This window comes from Tamandua tetradactyla, chromosome X, assembly GCF_023851605.1.
Source record: "Tamandua tetradactyla isolate mTamTet1 chromosome X, mTamTet1.pri, whole genome shotgun sequence".
In the NCBI taxonomy this organism is placed as follows: domain Eukaryota; kingdom Metazoa; phylum Chordata; class Mammalia; order Pilosa; family Myrmecophagidae; genus Tamandua; species Tamandua tetradactyla.
In genome coordinates, this window is record NC_135353.1 from 158,552,963 (window position 1) to 158,565,282 (window position 12,320).

At 40.5% G+C, this 12,320-nt stretch overlaps 1 pseudogene; it reads left to right on the forward strand.

The window, feature by feature from the left end:
- Nucleotides 1–1,513: 1,513 nt before the first annotated feature.
- LOC143672141 (histone-lysine N-methyltransferase NSD2 pseudogene) lies at nucleotides 1,514–9,723 on the forward strand (annotated as a pseudogene).
- The last annotated feature ends 2,597 nt before the right edge of the window (nucleotides 9,724–12,320 follow it).

The window sequence follows — 12,320 nt, forward strand, 5'->3', positions numbered from 1 at the left end:
GCTTCTGAAGCAGCTCCATTTTTGCACAGCAGTCCTTGTGCCAGTTTTTGAATATTTCATTATGTTTTGTCTTTATTATTTTATAAAAATGTCAGTGATGAAAGCCTAGGTCTCAGACTCAAGAGATCCATAAGCGTGCTGAAAGCTGATGAGTTTTAGCTTTTTTTTTTTGATGTTCATCAGACTTATGCAGACAATGTTAACTGTAAAGAAAATGGATAGAAATAATAAATGTCTCCAAGATGCTTAAACTGTATTACTGATGAGTGTGGTCAAATGTTTGATGTATTTTGGGGTTTTCTAATCTTTTTTAATCTCTCTGGCAATTGGATCCACTTATGGAATGCTATGGTTTGAGTTTCTTACACTGGAATTTGTACACATTGTTAGGATGTCATTTTGTATCAAACTAGGGGCTGGCATACTGTGACAATTATGATGCAAACATTACTATGATATATTGCCTTTTTCTGTAACTTTAAAGATAGTTCAAAACCTGAAAGGATGGAGATTCTTTTTGATTGATAAATGTACCTGTTCAGTTTTTCTCTTTCTCATGAATATGGAAGATGGCTTTAGTAACTGCTTGTAGATTTTTTATCTGAGATATTGTTGGCACCAAATGAATGATTGAAGGCTATAAGTATCTTTCTCAAGTTATAATAAACTTCACAGCAATTAAGGAACTGTCAAAATAGTTTTATGATAACCCAGAGGTTAATTCATCATTGAATAGCTTTAATAAATGGCACAGCTTATTATTCCCCTCTCCATTTGAGACAAGGTATTCATTTTCATATCGCAAATTGCTGGGTAGAGAGTAGTTATTTTATTTGATTTTTTCTTTATATTTTTTTGAGAGTAATTATTTTAGGACAAAATATAGTGTTATCATTTTATGGGCTTGGAATAGAAATCCAAGTTTTCCTCACTATGAATCTATGAAGGTCTCTGGTTTCCAAAAATATTTTAATATGCCTAAATGTTCTCAAAAAAGTCCTGTTCCTACATTTCAGAACCACATGTGGAGGAGACAGATGTGGATTTTTGCCACAAAGCAGCTGTATGACCTTGGGAAATTTGCCTAATCGATGCCCCCTCTGCCACCGCATTTCCTTATCTGTAAAGAGAAACCTAATAGAGATAATAAGATATTCACCTAATAGGTGAGTGATTGAACTATGCCAGTTATACCAGGTCTGTGATGCTCTTTTAGCAGCTCTTTGAGGTGATTAATAAAGTATGGCCACGTTTAATTTATTTATTCATAAACTACCTCATCCACACCATTAATACCCTTTTTCTTCTCCAAAAGTTTAATCACTGGCTGCTCAAGAGGGTAGTGATACGATGGCCACAACTAAATATAGAATGCTGTTGGTAGAAGAGGGTTCTGTCGATAGCACAGCCATGGCTCCTGAGGGTGGCGGCAGGCAGGAGCTGAGCTTGAGCCTGGCCATCTTGGAGGATGGAATGCCCCGCAGTGTTCTAAGACCCAAGGCATCTGGACTGAATGCACTTCAACATCAGACAATGTTCTCTCTGGTTCAGAAATCTGTGAAGTGCATAAAGATGAAGCAGACCCCAGAAATCCTGGGCAATGTGAATGGAAAGACTCAGAACTGTGAAGTGAATTGTGAATGTCCTGTATCCCCCAGCAAAACTCAACTTTTTACATGGCAACAATGCACTTCCATTTAATTCCAGCTGAGAAGCTGAAAGATCTGACTTCCTGTGTACTTACAGGAGAACCTGGTGCTCATGATGCCAAATTGCATCTCGAGTCCCAGGAGATGAAAGGAACTGGGACACCACCTAACACTAACCCCCATCAAAAATGGCTGCCCAGAAATTAAATGGAAAATCATCAAAACATCCATGAATGGGAAACTGCTCTTTAGCGCTTCCATTTGTGGCAAAAGTGCTGCAGATATGTCTCAGTCTGACGAAAATGGACAAAAAAAAAAAAAAAAAAACAAGGCCAGAAGGAGCATACTGTTCTCTAACAATGTAACTGTTTACTGGAGCAGGACTTTATTTTTTATTTTTTTATTAACGGAAAGAAAAAAAAAAAAAGAAATTAACACAACATTTAGAAATCATACCGTTCTACATATGCACTCAGTAATTCTTAACATCATCACATAGATGCATGGTCATTGTTTCTTAGTACATTTGCATCGGTTTAGAGGAACTAGCAACACAACAGAAAAAGATATAAAATGTTAATATAAAGAAAAGAAATAAAAGTAGTAATAATAGTAAAAAACAACAACAACAAACAAACAAACAAGCAAACAAAAACAAAAAAAACCCTATAGCTCAGATGCAGCTTCATTCAGTGTTTTAATATGATTACTTTACAATTAGGTATTATTGTGCTGTCCATTTTTGAGTTTTTGTATCTAGTCCTGTTGCACAGTCTGTATCCCTTCAGCTTCAATTACCCATTGTCTTACCCTGTTTCTAACTTCTACTGAACTCTGTTACCAATGACATATTTCAAGTTTATTCTCGAATGTCCGTTCACATCAGTGGGACCATACAGTATTTGTCCTTTAATTTTTGGCTGGATTCACTCAGCATAATATTCTCTAGGTCCATCCATGTTATTACATGGTTCATAAGTTTATCTTGTCTTAAAGCTGCATAATATTCCATCGTATGTATATACCACAGTTTGTTTAGCCACTCTTCTGTTGATGGAGATTTTGGCTGTTTCCATCTCTTTGCAATTGTAAATAATGCTGCTATAAACATTGGTGTGCAAATGTCCGTTTGTGTCTTTGCCCTTAAGTCCTTTGAGTAGATACCTAGCAATGGTATTGCTGGGTCGTATGGCAATTCTATATTCAGCTTTTTGAGGAACCGCCAAACTGCCTTCCACAGTGGTTGCACCCTTTGACATTCCCACCAACAGTGGATAAGTGTGCCTCTTTCTCCGCATCCTCTCCAGCACTTGTCATTTTCTGTTTTGTTGATAATGGCCATTCTGGTGGGTGTGAGATGATATCTCATTGTGGTTTTGATTTGCATTTCTCTAATGGCCAGGGACATTGAGCATCTCTTCATGTGCCTCTTGGCCATCCGTATTTCTTCTTCTGGTAGGTGTCTGTTCAAGTCTTTCTCCCATTTTGTAATTGGGTTGGCTGTCTTTTTGTTGTTGAGTTGAACAATCTCTTTATAAATTCTGGATACTAGACCTTTATCTGATATGTCGTTTCCAAATATTGTCTCCCATTGTGTAGGCTGTCTTTCTACTTTCTTGATGAAGTTCTTTGATGCACAAAAGTGTTTAATTTTGAGGAGCTCCCATTTATTTATTTCTTTCTTCAGAGCTCTTGCTTTAGGTTTAAGGTCCATAAAACCGCCTCCAGTTGTAAGATTCGTAAGATATCTCCCTACATTTTCCTCTAACTGTTTTATGGTCTTAGACCTAATGTTTAGATCTTTGATCCATTTTGAGTTAATTTTTGTATAAGGTGTGAGATACGGGTCTTCTTTCATTCTTTTACTTATGGATATCCAGTTCTGTAGGCACCATTTATTGAAGAGACTGTTCTGTCCCAGGTGAGTTGTCTTGACTGCCTTATCAAAGATCAAATGTCCATAGATGAGAGGGTCTATATCTGAGCACTCTATTCGATTCCATTGGTCGATATATCTATCTTTATGCCAATACCATGCTGTTTTGACCACTGTGGCTTCATAATATGCCTTAAAGTCCGGCATCGCTAGACCTCCAGCTTCGTTTTTTTTCCTCAACATGTTTTTAGCAATTCGGGGCAACCTCCCCTTCCAGATAAATTTGCTTATTGGTTTTTCTATTTCTGAAAAATAAGTTGTTGGGATTTTGATTGGTATTGCATTGAATCTGTAGATGAGTTTAGGTAGGATTGACATCTTAATTATATTTAGTCTTCCAATCCATGAACACGATATGCCCTTCCATCTATTTAGGTCTTCTGTGATTTCTTATAGCAGTTTTTTGTAGTTTTCTTTATATAGGTTTTTTGTCTCTTTGGTTAAATTTATTCCTAGGTATTTTATTCTTTTAGTTGCGATTGTAAATGGGATTCGTTTCTTGATTTCCGCCTCAGCTTGTTCATTACTAGTGTATAGAAAAGCTACAGATTTTTGAATGTTGATCTTGTAGCCTGCTACTTTGCTGTACTCATTTATTAGCTCTAGTAATTTTGTTGTGGATTTTTCTGGGTTTTCTACGTATAGTATCATATCATCTGCAAACAGTGATAGTTTTACTTCTTCCTTTCCAATTTTGATGCCTTGTATTTCTTTTTCTTGCCTAATTGCTCTGGCTAGAACTTCCAACACAATGTTGAATAATAGTGGTTATAGTGGACATCCTTGTCTTGTTCCTGATCTTAGGGGGAAAGTTTTCAATTTTTCCCCATTGAGGATGATATTAGCTGTGGGTTTTTCATATATTCCCTCTATCATTTTAAGGAAGTTCCCTTGTATTCCTATCTTTTGAAGTGTTTTCAGCAGGAAAGGATGTTGAATCTTGTCAAATGCCTTCTCTGCATCAATTGAGATGATCATGTGATTTTTCTGCTTTGATTTGTTGATATGGTGTATTACATTAATTGATTTTCTTATGTTGAACCATCCTTGCATACCTGGGATGAATCCTACTTGGTCATGATGTATAATTCTTTTAATGTGTTGTTGGATACGATTTGCTAGAATTTTATTGAGGATTTTTGCATCTGTATTCATTAGAGAGATTGGTCTGTAGTTTTCTTTTTTTGTAATATCTTTGCCTAGTTTTGGTATGAGGGTGATGTTGGCTTCATAGAATGAATTAGGTAGTTTTCCCTCCACTTCGATTTTTTTGAAGAGTTTGAGGAGAGTAGGTACTAATTCTTTCTGGAATGTTTGATAGAATTCACATGTGAAGTCGTCTGGTCCTGGACTTTTCTTTTTAGGGAGCTTTTGAATAACTAATTCAATCTCTTTACTTGTGATTGGTTTGTTGAGGTCGTCTATTTCTTCTTGAGTCAAAGTTGGTTGTTCATGTCTTTCCAGGAACCCGTCCATTTCATCTAAATTGTTGTATTTATTAGCGTAAAGTTGTTCATAGTATCCTGTTATTACCTCCTTTATTTCTGTGAGGTCAGTAGTTATGTCTCCTCTTCCATTTCTGATCTTATTTATTTGCATCCTCTCTCTTCTTCTTTTTGTCAATCTTGCTAAGGGCCCATCAATCTTGTTGATTTTCTCATAGAACCAACTTCTGGTCTTATTGATTTTCTCTATTGTTTTCATGTTTTCAATTTCATTTATTTCTGCTCTAATCTTTGTTATTTCTTTCCTTTTGCTTGCTTTGGGATTAGTTTGCTGTTCTTTCTCCAGTTCTTCCAAGTGGACAGTTAATTCCTGAATTTTTGCCTTTTCTTCTTTTCTGATAAAGGCATTTAGGGCAATAAATTTCCCTCTTAGCACTGCCTTTGCTGCGTCCCATAAGTTTTGATATGTTGTGTCTTCATTTTCATTTGCCTCTAGGTATTTACTAATTTCTCTTGCAATTTCTTCTTTGACCCACTTGTTGTTTAAGAGTGTGTTGTTGAGCCTCCATGTATTTATGAATTTTCTGGCACTCCGCCTATTATTGATTTCCAACTTCATTCCTTTATGATCCGAGAAAGTGTTGTGTATGATTTCAATCTTTTTATATTTGTAAAGACTTGCTTTGTGACCCAGCATATGGTCTATCTTTGAGAATGATCCATGAGCACTTGAAAAAAAGGTGTATCCTGCTGTTGTGGGATATAATGTCCTATAAATGTCTGTTAAGTCAAGCTCATTTATAGTAATATTCAGATTCTCTATTTCTTTATTGATCCTCTGTCTAGATGTTCTGTCCCTTGATGAGAGTGGGGAATTGAAGTCTCCAACTATTATGGTATATGTGTCTATTTCCCTTTTCAGTGTTTGCAGTGTATTCCTCACGTATTTTGGGGCATTCTGGTTCGGTGCGTAAATATTTATGATTGTTATGTCTTCTTGCTTAATTGTTCCTTTTAATAGTATATAGTGTCCTTCTTTGTCTCTTTTAACTGTTTTACATTTGAAGTCTAATTTGTTGGATATTAGTATAGCCACTCCTGCTCTTTTCTGGTTGTTATTTGCATGAAATATCTTTTCCCAACCTTTCACTTTCAACCTATATTTATCTTTGGGTCTAAGATGTGTTTCCTGTAGACAGCATATAGAAGGATCCTGTTTTTTAATCCATTCTGCCAGTCTATGTCTTTTGATTGGGGAATTCAGTCCATTAACATTTAGAGTTATTACTGTTTGGATAATATTTTCCTCTACCATTTTGCCTTTTGTATTATATATATCATATCTGACTTTCCTTCTTTCTACACTTTTCTCCATGCCTCTCTCTTCTGTCTTTTTGTATCTGACTCTAGTGCTTCCTTTAGTATTTCTTGCAGAGCTGGTCTCTTGGTCACAAATTCTCTCAGTGACTTTTTGTCTGAGAATGTTTTAATTTCTCCCTCATTTTTGAAGGACAATTTTGCTGGATATAGGAGTCTTGGCTGGCAGTTTTTCTCTTTTAGTAACTTAAATATATCATCCCACTGTCTTCTAGCGTCCATGGTTTCTGCTGAGAAATCTACACATAGTCTTATTGGGTTTCCCTTGTATGTGACAGATTGTTTTTCTCTCGCTGCTTTCAAGATCCTCTCTTTCTCTTTGACCTCTGACATTCTAACTAGTAAGTGTCTTGGGGAACGCCTATTTGGGTCTAATCTCTTTGGGGTGCGCTGCACTTCTTGGATCTGTAATTTTAGGTCTTTCATAAGAGTTGGGAAATTTTCAGTGATAATTTCTTCCATTAGTTTTTCTCCTCCTTTTCCCTTCTCTTCTCCTTCTGGGACACCCACTACACATATATTTGTACGGTTCACATTGTCCTTGAGTTTCCTGATACCTTGTTCAAATTTTTCCATTCTTTTCCAGATAGTTTCTGTTTCTTTTTGGAATTCAGATGTTTCATCCTCCAAATCACTAATTCTATCTTCTGTCTCTTTAAATCTGTCATTGTAGGTATCCATTGTTTTTTCCATCTTTTCTACTTTATCTTTCACTTCCGTAAGTTCTGTGATTTGTTTTTTCAGTTTTTCTATTTCTTCTTTATGTTCAGCCCATGTCTTCTTCATGTCCTCCCTCAATTTATCGATTTCGTTTTTGAAGAGGTTTTCCATTTGTGTTCGTATATTCAGCATTAGTTGTTTCAGCTCCTGTATCTCATTTGAACTATTGGTTTCTTTGTTTGACTGGGCCATATGTTCAATTTTCTGAGCGTGATCCGTTATCTTCTGCTGGCATCTGGGCATTTAGTCAGATTTCCCTGGGTGTTCGACCCCACAGGTTGAAAGATTTTTCTGTGCAATCTCTGGGTTTTGTTTTTCTTATCCTGCCCAGTAGGTGGCGCTCGTGGCACACGTTTGTCTACGGGTTCCACCAGTGAAAGTTGCTGTGGGTCCTTTAACTCTGGAAAATTCTCGCTGTAGGGGAGGTTCGGCAGCCGAAGCGTCTTGGAAGAATGCCAGCCGGCCTGGGGTTCCGAATGCGGGGAGGGTCGCCGGCCGCCGCAGCACGGGAGAGCGTCCGGCCGAATTAGCTAGTCAGCCCGGGGCGCCAAGCATGGCGGGAGGGCGCCAGCTGTCGTAGCCCAGGAGAGTGCACTGTTCCCAGCCGGACGGGGGAGTCACGTGTTTGGAAGGGATCCCCCGGTCACTGTTCTCCGCAGTCTGGGGATTTCCGACCCAACTATCTCAGTTGGTCCGGGGGGCCTCACGTGGTGGGGGCACCAGCTGCTGCGGCCTAAGGGGACCGCCTGTCCAATTCTACCAGCTGGCCTGGGAAGGTGGAAGGGAGGGACTCCGGTCGCTTGCCGTCCCACCCAGGAAAGCCCGTGCCCCTTGGCGATCTCACCGGAGCTGGTTCTCCCAGAGAGTCAGCCATTCCAGGATGGGGTACGCCGTCCCTTTGATCTCCCTCGTGGCTCCGGGAGCTGCTCTGTATTATCTCCACTCCCCCAGTAGCTGTTCTGGAGGAGGAAAGGTGAGGGCGGCAAGGCTGTCGAGGCTGGTGGCGGAGGAGCCAGTGAAGGCGGGGGAAGAGGGCACCGTGCTGGTTGGAGAGCTGCCGGAGCAGGAGGAGAAAGAGAGGGGAGAAGGAGGGCGGGCGGGCCGGCGGAGAAAGAGAGGGGAGAAGGAGGGCCGGTGGAGAAAGAGAGGGGAGAAGGAGGGCGGGTGGGCCGGCGGAGAAAGAGAGGGGAGAAGGAGGGCGGGCGGGTCGGCTGCTGCAGGGCGTGGGCTGCTGGAGCAGGACTTTAAAGAAGCAACTTTAGTATCCAAGATCTCAGTCCTGCTGACAAAAAAATTATAACTAACAAAGGGTCCTATGCAAATATTAGCCAAGACAGAGACCATCTACTGAAATACAACGTTGGTGACATGGTGTCATTCAAAGTGTTGGGCTACCCATGGTGGCCTTGCATGGTTTCTGCTCCGTCACAACCATACCAAACTTAAAGGTCAGAAAAAAAGAGCATGACAGTAGACAGTATTGCATATGGTTCTTCGGTGATGCTCCAGTAGAGCCTTTGTAACTTTTGAAGGAGAAGGACAGTTTGAAGAATTATTCCAGAAAACTTCCAAGTAGGTGCCCATGAAAGCTGAGAAGAGAAAGCTGTTAAAACTTATTTTGGGTAAATTGAGGGCCCAGTGGGACATGGGTATTGTTTTAGCAAAAGAAGCTGAAAGCATGTCAGTAGATGAGCAGAAAATCAAGTTCACTTTCATCTATGTGGGGGATCAGTTTCATCTTATCCCTTGCAGGCTGGTGTTGCTGCTAAGTCTACAGGAGAAATGGCTGAACTTGAGGGAGTCCATGAAGAAGGTGCTACCACCCCTAAGTCAATGGCAGAATGGAGTATTCCTGTCAAGAGGAGGAGGAGAGCCAAACCTTCTAGCTCTGCCAAAAAACAAGAAAGTGACCCTGGGACAGTAAATGCCACTTCTCAAAAGATGGCAGATGCAGACCCCAAAAGAGAAGTGGGTTATTCTCCTGGGAGAAAGAAGGCCCTGGCCTCTACCCCATGAAGCAGGGAGATATGGTATCCCAGGTTTTGGTCTTAAGTCAAAAGCACAGGGACGAGGTTGTGGCCAAGTACCCAGAAGCTTCCAGTGAGGAATCCCAAGGGCTGCTTTGGTCGCAGTAGGGCATGCTCAAAGACAAACAGAAGGTGCACTCTCACACTAAGTTTGCCCTCATAGCCTCTCCTGATTCTGAGGAAGACTCTGGTAATTTAAATGGAAAAACAAACAAACAAACAAAAAAACCAGAAACCACACAAAGAGGACATAGGATCCTACAGAGGACTTTGAAGTTGAGGAAGCACCTAGGAAAAGACCCAGAATGGACAAGCACAAACTTTGGAAGAGCGACCATCACTGAAAAAACAACCAGAACAAATTCTTCTCAGGCCACAGAGGCAGCCTCCTCACTAAAGAGCCAGCAATGAAACCTCTGCCTGATGCATGCACACCACTGAAGAAGCAAAACTGGAGTTGTACATCCACTTCCTCAGCTCTTGGGTTTAGCAAACGTTCATCTCCTTCTGCATCGTTAACTGAGAATGAAGTAAAATGTAAGCATGGTGATTCCGTGGCGTTCACGTGAGCAGAACATTTGTGTTCTCCAGAAATGGAGGTGAGTCTTAGGCCTTCTAAACTATGCTCTGAAATTCACGAAATGGGAAAACCACAATTTTTGTCTGAACACCTCAGAAGTAAATATACTCACACACAGTGTATGTGTCAATGCCTATGGGTATACTTTGATGCAGTTGAATTGTTCTTAAAATCTGTCCTGCAAACTTTGCTTCCCCTCTAGCTATCATGATGTAATCTTCCACGTCTGTCAATTGAACTGACCTTGGTCACTGGGTGCTCAGACCTGGGAGTTCAGTATCATGTCATAAATTCACCTCAGGCTCATGGAAGCAGCAGAAATTTCCTTCCTGCCAGTGCCTCCCTTGGCTCGGGGGCCACATGTTGGGTCCTCTTGAACTTTGGCTCACTCTTAGAGACCTGAGGGCTGAGGTGAGACAAAATTACAGTTGTCACAAGACTCCTGTTTTCTGGACATGTAAAATACATGATGGCAAAAATAGTGGCTGTGTGAAAATGCTACCCGCTATCATTCTAACGTGACATCCAGACTTCATCTTCTGCGCTAAAGTCTCTGCCATTGGTAAAAACCAAACGAAGAACGGCTCTGAATCCCCCAATTCTTTTAAATGTAGAGATGACGCATTGTAATTTTTTTTTTTTATTTCAGAGGTGGTTTTGGATTCCTGACTTTAGTGACTAACTTCATGAAGCTGACTTTTGAGCTTTAATTTCTGTGTATTGTTCCCTGGGGATTTGTTTTCATAACCACACAGCACTGAGGAGGAGGTGTTGACCTGAGGCTTTTTGGGGACATGATAGTAAGACAGGAAAGGGCCGGCCTCAGATCCCGGCAGCCTCTTCTCAGCCCCAGGGTGCTGTTTCCCCTGCTGTTTTGCGGGTGGCCTTGTGGGTTTCAGGGCCCTGACGCCCAGGGACCTGAGCAGGGTGATAAAGTGCACAGAGAAGTCCGGACCTTACCACTCAGATGCCGCGATGGTGATGGTGATGGCACTGGAAGCTGCCACTCATGGCTGGGGTCCCTTCAGTCATGCAAACCAATTAAGTCACAGCGAGAGGTGGCTCATGGCGGGGGCAGGGGGGCAGGGAAATGGCTTCTCTTCTAGTTCAGTACCTGTGTATAACATTATGCCTTTCCAACTTGTGGGCACAGACAAGAATACGCAGTGAGGATTCTTCTCTGAACTTCTAGGAGCTTACTGAAACACGAAAGGCAAGTTTTATGAATTAATTTCAAATTACTTTTCCTTTTCTCCCCTTTTTCTTCTCTTGTCCAAGTTTAGGTTAATAAGCTAGGCAATTAAATGAAGGGTGATCTACAATTCCAAAGAAGAATATTAAAAAGAAAAAGTTTCCCTTCTGTAGACTTTTATGCTTAAGTTAGCTTTTTTTTGTTAAAAGCAATTTTTTAATGAGTTTTTTCTTGTATCGTCTTTTGGCCCACTTACTCGGTTGAGTTTTTATTTATACTTTTGTCAGACACAGTTGAAGGGGAAAAATGGAGGCTCCTGAACTCTTGCCTGTGACCCCTGAGCAGGAACGTGTGGGTTAAAGGCTGGGCTTTGAAGTCACGCACAGCAGCGCGAATGTGCTGGAAGGTTTACAACACTGCGTTTGCCCTGCTCGATGTCTGACCTTGAGTTTCACAAGGATTAATGTAAACTGCTGGCTTAGACATTTGTTCTGAACTTAGTAAAACTGAGATGAACCAGTTTATCATCACCAGCCTAAACTGATATTTAATTCTTTACAACCTGGAGGTTGATGGATGATTAAATGTTAGAGAAAGCTCTTCCTGCATTTGGAGGCCTCACAGAGACCCCGTGGTAGGCATTTGGTTGGTCCCTGATGTAAAAACATTTAACTTACAAGGCCTTTCCCATTAGGCACCTTTGTGTGCTTTATACAAAGCTTTCATTAGGGTTTATTCTTACAGAATTATACTGTTCACTAAAACAACTGCCGGTGATCAGAAAAGACTTGCTTGTTACATATCAGTGATGCTGAGCTCTGCTGAACGTTTATGCCATTTTGGAAAAGAGAAGTGTACAATGCTGAACTACCTATAAGCATATGAGGCCAAATGTAGTGTTATAAAAAAAACAACAACCCTGTAAACAATTGGGTCCAGTTCTGATATAAATTGGAGGATATGGGAGTTCCTGTTTGTCAGTGGTCAGACCAGCTCTTTACCCAGAGTCACTCACTTCCTGGGCCTCTATATTTTCTTTCTTTCATCACATTGGATTGAGATAAGGTGCTTTCTTAGGGTTGATAATTCAAGACACATTAGGTGGTAAAGTGGCTTAAATTCTTCTCAAAAAAGGTATCTGTGACAAATAGAATTTCTCTTGGAATAATTAGTCCTACATTGTGCTGTTACGATGCCTTAATGAAGAGAATAGATTAAAATTATCTGTGTGCATGGAAAGAAAAAGCCTACCTGTGTGTCAGGCTGTGAAAGGCACTCAATAATTATGGCTTTCTGAATTGCATTTTCTTCGAAATACGTGAACTGTTTTGACATTGTAGGTTGTGGACTTTCCAAAATTACTTTCAAAATGGTCGAGTAAGTAGAAGCTTAGC